This window comes from Oncorhynchus keta, chromosome 8, assembly GCF_023373465.1.
Source record: "Oncorhynchus keta strain PuntledgeMale-10-30-2019 chromosome 8, Oket_V2, whole genome shotgun sequence".
NCBI lineage: Eukaryota > Metazoa > Chordata > Actinopteri > Salmoniformes > Salmonidae > Oncorhynchus > Oncorhynchus keta.
This window is the reverse complement of record NC_068428.1, coordinates 14929591-14939816: the sequence shown is the minus strand read 5'-3', so window position 1 is coordinate 14939816 and position 10226 is coordinate 14929591.

The following is a 10226-nucleotide window of genomic DNA, read 5'->3' as shown; positions in this document are numbered from 1 at the left end:
ATTGCAGTGTGCAGAGTAATAAGAGAGGGCGGAGGTTCTCTGTGGAGATTAAACAACTCAGAATACAGCTGTACCACAACAGTCCTTCCATTCCTGCAGGAAAAATTATCCTGCCATCCCTAGTACCCTCCATTGGTACCTTGCCCGCACCATTGCGCCGGTTGATCTGTATTTTCCACCAGTGGTTTTGTTAGCGTTACACTACGACTCGGTGTGCATCCATTAGTATGGTGGCTCTTGCTGCCACAAACTATAATTTATTTTACACAACTTGCCGACTGACTTGTTCTATGTGTGTGTTGTGAATTGCTTTAACATGCTGTTCTCTACTGATTACCCTGCAGGTCTTTTTTCTTGTTCTTTCACCTGCAGAGTGTAAGAGTAGAGTGGTGGGCTTTCCACTACATTGAGACATTCACTTTGGAGTTCCTTAACGGAGTTACTCCATCATATGGTGCTGTTTTCACTGCTTGGATATTAAACCGGTAGGTAATATTGCAGTTGGCGTAAAACTAATAAATCAAATCCATTACCTGGTTGCAGTTTGTTTGTCTGCCTGCTTTCCCACACGGGTCCCATATTTTGCAGAGGTACTGGGTAATTTATCCCTCACCGGGTTCCTATTCCTCCAAGCGGGTCACTTCATAAGCTCTCCCAGGGCATCGGACCCCTGCTCCATGGCCTTGTTGGCTTGGCTGAGCTTATGGCTTCCCTTTGTGGCAAGTGTGATGTAGGCATCCCCCCTGGGGATCTGCATACCTCGTGTTTGCACTGCCTGGGTTTAAGCCACGTGGAGAGGGCGGTGGAGCGCCCTACTGGATGCCTATTTTGTGTGGTGTTCTCAGAACGCCTGCGCCTGGCGTGATTGGAGGCCATGCACAAGTGGGTCGGCTAGGCTCGGGCTCACCTGGGAATGAGCTCCCTCCCTCAGGAGTGGTGTGCCAGCAAGCTGTTAGTCCTTCTACTGGGCCCAGTACCCCTACCAGGAAGTGTGGCTGGAGCCACCGCCCCTCTGCTGCCTGTCCTGAACGGGTGCAGGAGTCGGACCGCTGGAATCCCCTTGAATGGAGGGCACATGCCCTGTGTCAGGAGGTTGATAGCTTCAATAGCGACGACAGCTGTTCCCTGTTGGCCAGTGATAGGCTGTTCCTGGGGGATAATGCTGGCACTGTTCCCCACCATGAGCGGGGCTGACAGGTCATCAGGAGCCTAGGTAGCCACTGCACTGGACATCAAACTGATGGACAGTGATGACAGTGATCTGTCCCCATCCCTGCTGAGTTCCGTGCGGCCTTGTAGGAGAGCTGGGCCTCTTCCAGGGGGCGCTTCCGACTCAGCAGAGAATGGACCATGGAGCTATGTTGCGGGCGCAGAGTCACTCTGCCTCAGGGAGTACCCAACCATGGACACTATGATTGCTGCCATTGTCCTCCCGGACTGGGAGATTATAGGGCGGAACCCAGAACTGAAGCCGGGTTCCCCCCGGAGTCTTTGATGCAGACTTGAAAGCCACATTTGGGTCTCTCTGCTCTCTTGGCCGCCTTACCAATGCAGCCATGCTGCTGCAGGCATTCCCCCCATCTCACTATCCTGGTGAAGAGAACAAAAACAAACAGAGAAAATGAGAGTCATACATTCCCTTTATCCCAGGGATCATCAACTAGATTCAGCCGAGTGCCTTTTGTTCTTGAGCGGAGGGCCAAATAAAACCGCCCATGGGCCAATTTCATCCCGCAAGTTGGGGGAACCCTGCTTTGTCCTCACTGTCACTCAGAAACTAATTCCAATGTCTGCCTGGTGATGGTTCTGTTCAAAACAAAACGATTGTAAAATAATTTCAGTTCCAACACCTGGTTCTAGCTCGTTTGAAGTGTAACAATGCAGCACATTAATTTATGCAAACTCTGTTCCTATATGCTCATCCGTGTTCTAGCTCTTCAAGTAAACAAATACCTCCTCTGCTTTCTCAGATGCGTTGTCCTGAATGATTAGCAAGCTACTGTTTGCTATTTTTCTGGCACGTGCAGAATCTGATTTATTGATCTACAGTAGCTAGCTAACGTTAGCAAGCGATTCGCCATTTTGCAGAAAAATATTAAATATACTGTATATATCGAACTAGCTACTATTTCTCTCTTGCCCATGTGAAATTATAAAATGTATTAAGAGAACAGTAATGGGTTAGCTATAGTTAATAAACTAAATTATATTTTTTGCAAAGTTAGCTTAGCCATATCGCGCAAGTTGACTGCTCCACTGCTCCCGTTCTTTGGATTGCATCTTCCCACAGGTCCCGGTAGTGTAACTCTGTGAGTTGTGTGTATTGTCAGTCTGCCACCAACAGTCTGTGACCTGTAGGGTCAGAGCATGAAATTCACCGTCCAAGTCTGTGTGACAGCTTTCCCCTACCTATCCCTTTTATCATAGGATATTGGTCGTCCTTGTCTTGTGCTGACTTAGCCCACCAGCTAATGTTTGTGTGTGTGTGTGTGTGTGTGTGTGTGTGTGTGTGTGTGTGTGTGTGCGTGCGTGCGTGCGTGCGTGCGTGCGTGCGTGCGTGCGTGCGTGCGTGCGTGTGTGTGTTGGCCACATACTCCGGTGCTGACCGTGTCAAAATATCAATCTATCAAATGTATTTATCAAGCCCTTTTTACATCAACAGAAACCCAGCCTAAAACTCCAAACAGCAAGCATTGCAGATGTAGAAGCACGTGGCAAGGAAAAACTCCCTAGAAAGGCAGGAACCTACTGTTGTGTCTTTGGCTATGCCGGATTAAGTGATATGACATGCTATTCTATAAAATAATTTATCCGTAATTAATATCACCTGATTGAGCTAATCATGTAAATGTAATTAACTAGAGAGTCTGGCACCATGAAGGAATATTTATAGAGCTGCCCGCCTGTCCAACATCACTACTCTGGACGGCTCTGACTTAGAATACGTGGACAACTACAAATACCTAGGTGTCTGGTTAGACTGTAAACTCTCCTTCCAGATCCACATCAAACATCTCCAATCCAAAGTTAAATCTAGAATTGGCTTCCTATTTCGCAACAAAGCATCCTTCACTCATGCTGCCAAACATACCCTTGTAAAACTGACCATCCTACCAATCAACGACTTTGGCGATGTCATTTACAAAATAGCCTCCAATACCCTACTCAACAAATTGGATGCAATCTATCACAGTGCCATCCGTTTTGTCACCAAAGCCCCATATACTACCCACCATTGCAACCTGTACGCTCTCGTTGGCTGGCCCTCGCTTCATACTCGTCGCCAAACCCACTGGCTCCATGTCATCTACAAGACCCTGCTCGGTAAAGTCCCCCCTTATCTCAGCTCGCTGGTCACCATAGCATCACCCACCTGTAGCACGCGCACCATCAGGTATATCTCTCTGGTCACCCCCAAAACCAATTCTTTCTTTGGCCGCCTCTCCTTCCAGTTCTCTGCTGCCAATGACTGGAACGAACTACAAAAATCTCTGAAACTGGAAACACTTATCTCCCTCACTAGCTTTAAGCACCAGCTGTCAGAGCAGCTCACAGATTACATAGCCCACCTATAATTTAGCCCAAACAACTACCTCTTTCCCTACTGTATTTATTTTTATTTATTTATTTATTTATTTTGCTCCTTTGCACCCCATTATTTTTATTTCTACTTTTGCACATTCTTCCTTTGCAAATCTACCATTCCGGTGTTTTACTTGCTATATTGTATTTACTTTGCCACCATGGCCTTTTTTTGCCTTTACCTCCCTTATCTCACCTCATTTGCTCACATCGTATATAGACTTGTTTCTACTGTATTATTGACTGTATGTTTGTTTTACTCCGTGTGTAACTCTGTGTCGTTGTATGTGTCGAACTGCTTTGCTTTATCTTGGCCAGGTCGCAATTGTAAATGAGAACTTGTTCTCAACTTGCCTACCTGGTTAAATAAAGGTGAAATAAATAAAATTAAATTAAAATAAATAAAAAAGATCAATACCCAGATCTTTTTCCCATCTAAGTCGGGGTTTATCTAGCTCAGGCAGTGTTATTCGTGACATAAGAGCATCGTAAACACGGGAAATGGTCTTGAACAGTGGTTGGTCTGCGTGGCAGAGTTGTTCAATAGGTGACATCTTAGGTAGGTTCCATTGTCCCTTGAGAGTCACCCTAATAAAGTTTCGTAGTTGTAGGTAGCTAAAGAAGTCCCTGTTAGGGAAGTGGTATTTCTGTTTCAGCTGATCAAAAGACATAAGAACTCCCTCCTCGTAACAATGTTCCAGAAGAGTGATCCCCTTATCAGACCATGGTCTAAAGTTACTATTCTGGAAAAACATAGGGATTGTTCCATAAAGGGGTTTTAGGGGAAAGGAATCCCCCTCGTCTGAACAGCTCAGTCAGTTTACCATGCCAGGACAGAATGTAAGATTAAAGGGTTGCCTGTGATGGTTTTTATAGATTTTCTGTCCCATTTGTGAAACAATTCTGCCCCAGTGTCATCATTTACCTCAAGCTTTTCAATGTTCAACCATGAGGGAGAGGGACCATTGTCAAACCTCTGAGCCAGAAACCTAGACCGTGCAGCCCAGTAGTACATTCTAAAATTGGGGAGGTTTAAGCCCCCTTGACTGTAATCAAGGGTCAGTTTATCCAGGCCAACCCTCTGGGTTTTGCCGTGCCAGATAAACCGTCTGGTCAGCTTGTCGAGAGAGAAAAAAAATGCTGCGGGAACAGGGATGGGGAGAGATTGAAACAGATATAGACATTTGGGCAGGACATTCATTTTAATTACATTGATTCTACCCAGTAGAGTGAGAGGTAAGTCCATCCATTTACAAAGGTCACCCTCCACCTTTTGCAACAAACTGGCCAGATTGAGTTCATAGAGGTTGTTCAGACTACCATCCACCATTATGCCCAAATATGTGAAGCCCATAGGCGACCATCTAAAAGGAAAGAAGGTCACCTTTATTGGCATGGCTCTGAACTCACACACTATGAGAGCATGTATAACACCTCAGCGCGTGGACAGCCTTCTTCTTCTGCAAAAATTCCAGTTGAATGCGTTGAAGGTACAAATGTTACAACAACTGATGGACATGCTCGTGGCGGCCTCTGCGCTGACACTGTTAAGCCTGCTTTCTTTAAGGCCACTACAAGTGTGGTTTAACGACCTCTGCTTGGACCCCAAGCGGGACAGAAATGCCAAAATACGGGTGACAAGAGCATGCTACTCTAGTCTGTGGCCGTGGAGGAAGTGCCTACCTGACTACAGGTGTCCCTCTCGGATCAATTCTGGCAAGGCGGGAAGTAGCGACAACCTAAGCTTCACTAACAGGCTGGGGAGCAGTGTGGCGACACAGATCTGTAAGGGGAGAGTGGTGCCCTCGCTGGAGGAAAGAGCACATCAACGTGCTAGAACTTCAGACAGTTTACCTAGCCCTGAATCACTTTCTGTCGGTTCTCAAACACAAACATGTCCTGATATAATCAGACAATACATCGACAGTGTTCCACATCAACATCAAGTGGTAACAAGTTCTGTACGGTCCCTAGAAGTGGTCCAACAACTGCTGACATGGGCCCTACCACATCTGGCCTCCCTACAAGCAATTCATCTCCCAGGCAAGGTGAATGAGGTGGTGTTCTTCTTATCATGCCAGAAGCCGCTCCTGGGGGGATAGACACTTCATCCGCAAGTAGTGAAGATGATATAGCAGCAGTTTGGACCAGCACACCTCAGAGCAAACATCACACTGCTCCCTCTGGTTCTCTCTGTCAGAGTCCAAAAGCCCCCTGGGCATGGATGCCTTAGCCCACAGAGGGCCTACTGTATGCTTTCCATCTGACCCCCCTGATCTTAGCAATGCTGCACAGGGTCTCTCAAGCTCAGCACAGGCTGCTGCTTGTAGCCCCCAGATTTCCAGCGAGACCCTGGTTTCCAACCCTCAGTCTTCCAGAGGAAGAACCTTGGCAGCTCCCTCACAGACAGGACCTGCTCTCACAGTTGGATGTCAGGATATGGCATCCCAGACCAACTACAGCTATGGGTGTGGCCTCTGAAGAGCCCAACCATCTACAGATTGGCGTGTGAGTGAGTTCCACATGCTCTCTGTGAGTCCTGTCTGCCTACGATGGAAGGCAGACGACCTAGGCGTGACCTTATGACCCAATACAGCCTTTTTACCTACGGTTTTATCATCCCTTCACATCAATCAAGCCATCGAACTGGCGGCCTACTGCCCCCTCCTTTCCAGAATGCGGAGGAGGAGCAAGCGAATGTCCTGTGTCGAGTCCGTTCCCTCAAACACTATATGCAAACCTCGGAGCACTACAGGAAAACAGACCAGCCGTTTCTGTGGTTCGGTGGGAAGTCAAAAGGCCTTCCATTGTCAAAGCAGAGGCTTTCACACTGGGTTGTGAATATCATCGCTCAGGCCTACAAGGGTGTAGAGCTCCCTGTCCCAGAATGTGTGATATGTCGCTACATCCTGGGCTGCGCTGAGAGGCGTCCCCCTGAATGAGATATGCGCAGCTGCTGCCTGATCGTCGCCCTGCATGTTTTCAAAATTAAACAAGGTTAACGTCACATCCTTCTTCGAGTGGCACTGGCACATTAATCAGAGGTTAGTAGTGCTACTCCTCGCAACCTTGATGGTATGAGTCATCCATACTTTCAACCGTACTGGCGGTCTGAAAGGTATGAAGTAGAACGGAAGTTACAAATGTAACTATGGTTCTATGAATACATGGAAGACCGTCAGTACATTCCTGTCACTCTGGATCTTTTGGCGAAAAGATTCTCTGTACTCCATACATTTTCCCTGAGACCCAAAAGTACTCGTTACATTTTGAATGCTTAGCAGGACAGGAAAATTGTCAAATTCACACCCTTATCAAGAGACCGTTCCTGGTTATCTCTAATGCCTCTGATCTGGCGGACTCACTAAACACAAATGTTTTGTTTGTAAAGATGTCTGAGTGTTGGAGTGTACCTCTGGCTATCCGTAAAAAAAAAAAAAACGGTGCCGTCTGGTTTGCTTAATACAAGGAATTTGAAATGATTTATACTTTTGATACTTAAACCCAAATACTTTTAGACTTTTACTCAAGTAGTATTTTACTGGGTGACTTTCACTTTTACTTTAGTAATTTTCTATTAAGGTATTTTTTACTTTCACTCAAGTATGACAATTGGGTACTTTTTACACCACTGTATATAGCCTGCCTAAATAGCTGCATGTAGGCAAACTCCCCTCCTGAAAAAGGTACATGAAATCGCTAGACTACCTGTTCTCGTGCTTATGTTTTCTTTGATTACTGTTACAACTGAAAAAGTACTACGTTTGTTTGAGCAGAGTCATGGAGTGAGTAGCAGCTGGAAGGCTGTAAAGTGTAAAGTACTTAATGGAAATTCTTTAAGTACTCCTTAAGTAGTTTTTGGGGGTATCTTTACTTATTTATATTTTTGAAAACAAAGAGTCGCACACTATGTATATACTCACAGTAATTTACTGGGTAAACCACCAACGTTTCTGCATCACTGTCCCTTCTCTTTGTTTTCATAGCTTACGGTTTATTCACCATTAGTCAGCACATCTACACTAAATCATTTTCTCCAGCTCATGCTTTTTGTTAGACTTTTATATTTTTGACAACTTTTACTTTTACTCCGCTACGTTCCTAAAGAAAATATGTACTTTTTAATCCCATACGTTTTCCCAGACAACCAAAAGTACTCGTTACATTTTGAATGCTCAGGCAGGACAACAATGTGGTCCAATTCACGCACCCATCAATATAACACATTTTTATCTCTACTGCTTCTGATCTGGTCGGACTCACTGAACACATAGTGGGTTTGTAAATTATGTCTGAGTGTTGGACTGCCCGTCTGTCATAAGAAAAACAAATAAAAAAATTGTGCAGTCTGGTTTGCTTAATTTCACTTTTACTTGAGTCCTTTTTCATCTTTACTTTTACTCAGGTATGACAAGTGGGTACTTTTTACACCACTGCTTAGGGTCATGTAAAAAAATTCTGGGTAGGCCATTATTTTGTGCTATTATTTTGGCTACCATGGCTATGCCCTTAATTTGTTTTTATTTTGTTTATTTTTTCAGTTTATTTTAGTAAATAAGTAACACTTTTTTTATTAACTGCATTGTAAGGTCTACACGTTGTATTTGGCGGATGTGACAAATACAATTTGATTTGATTTACCAGTACAATGGGGCTTCACCTTTGAGGCTGTGGCTCATGGAAAGTTAATGCTGTCTTTATGCACTGAAAGATGCCATTTACCAGATGATCAGACCAGTGGAGGCTGCTGAAGGGAGGGCGGCTCATAACAATGGCTGGAACGACACAAATGGAATGGCATCAGCGTTTGATGTATTTGATACCATTCTACCTATTTCGGTCTAGCCATTACCACGAGCCCTTTCTCCCCAATTAAAGTGCCACCAACCTTTCTGTGGATCACACAGTAAGTTTATTTTATAGCAGAAATATACAATATCGAACCCGGGCATCTACATACCCGGGTTCGATCCCAGGCTGTGTCGCAGCTGGCTACGACCGGGAGACCCATGAGACAGCACACAATTGGCCCAGCCGTCGTCCGGGTTAAGGGAGGGTTTGGCCAGCTGGGATGACCTTGACCCATCGCGCTCTAGCGACTCCTTGTTGTGGGCCGGGCGCATGCACACTGACCGTTTTTCGGTGTTTCCTTCCACACGTTGGTGCGGCTGGCTTCCAGGTTAATTGAACAATGTGTCAAGAAGCAGTGCGGCTTGGCAGGGTTGTATTTCGGAGAACGCATGGCTTCCCGATTCCATACGGGAGTTGCAGCAATGGGACAAGACTGTAACAACCAATTGGATACCACAAAATTGGGGAGAAAAAGCTGTAAAAAATCTCACCTTTTGCAATATAAAATTATTCACTGTTATATCATTTGGCAGTTAACATTAAGGCGAACTTAAAGGTAATTATCAGTTCACCATCATATTTCCATTCATACAAATGGCTCTCAGAACATTAAACATGCCCTCAGGCGGGGACATTTCTATTGAAATAGTTGACGTCGCATCCTTTGATGTTCTGTTGATATGATTCTGTTGACTCCTACTGGGAATATAATATGAAGGTGTTCCAAGGTGTTATATCCAGCAATAACAGCCATGATTCAAAGCTAATGTATGACGGTCCTTGTCAGGTTATGAGTCAGCTGCCATTGTCCCCATTCTGTACTCCAATACCGCACTATCCTACCGGGGACTAGGGCCTACAACCTTCTGATTTACATTAGGGAAGGTTCCAAGCTGTTTTATTGCCTAGACTGGCCTATAGATCATCTATCAGCATTAAGCCTTAAGTGCTTTGTCCATAGCTGTCTATTAACCAGTTCTGCTGGGAATATGGATTTCCTTTAAAGAAGAGCACAATGACAGACTGGGGTCATGAATCTCTGATATGATCATTCACCAACCATAAAACCTAGTTCCCTATAAGGAAAGGGCTTTGGAGCGGCTGTGTGATATATTCAGCTCAGACTTGTACAGTATATTACCCCATGGGTCAGGCTGGGAGGATGACAGACTTGGAAGCTTGGACTGGTGAAGATCCGCTGCAGGCGCACTAGGCAATTGTGCAGAATTTATGTTTAGTCTCAGCACTGTGTTCAATATCACCCCACTAACCCCTCGTTTGTGCAAAATAAGCACTATGACAAACAGGAAAGTGCTCCTTAGTCTTCCTCAAAAGAGTGTGGCTGGCTGTGAGAGGAGTGTGTGATTACTTTACTTTGATGGTGTTTGCCGTGGGTGGACCAATTGGAAGCAGAGCCTACATATTTGAGCTCTGTGTAATTCTGCATATCCACATTTGCCAGGCTTATGAGATGCAGCAGAGCTTTTCTAAATTGGCTAAATAGGATCTTCCTAGGTTTTTCTTAATAGGCATATGAATTATGTTTTCTGCATAAGTCAAATGAATGCTCAAAGAGAAACAAACCTTCTTAAATACAACCTCTTTGAAAATTTGAAAATCAAACATTGAATGTGGACAGAGACAATGAGATAAGCTTGCCTTAAGCTGTCACATTTGTACAGAAATGACACTTGCAGAGCATGAAATTGTCTCTCAGTAGTGCACCTTCCAAATCCATATCTTCCAATTCACAGTCAGTACAGATGAAAGACTACCAGCCTGGTCTCATAAAC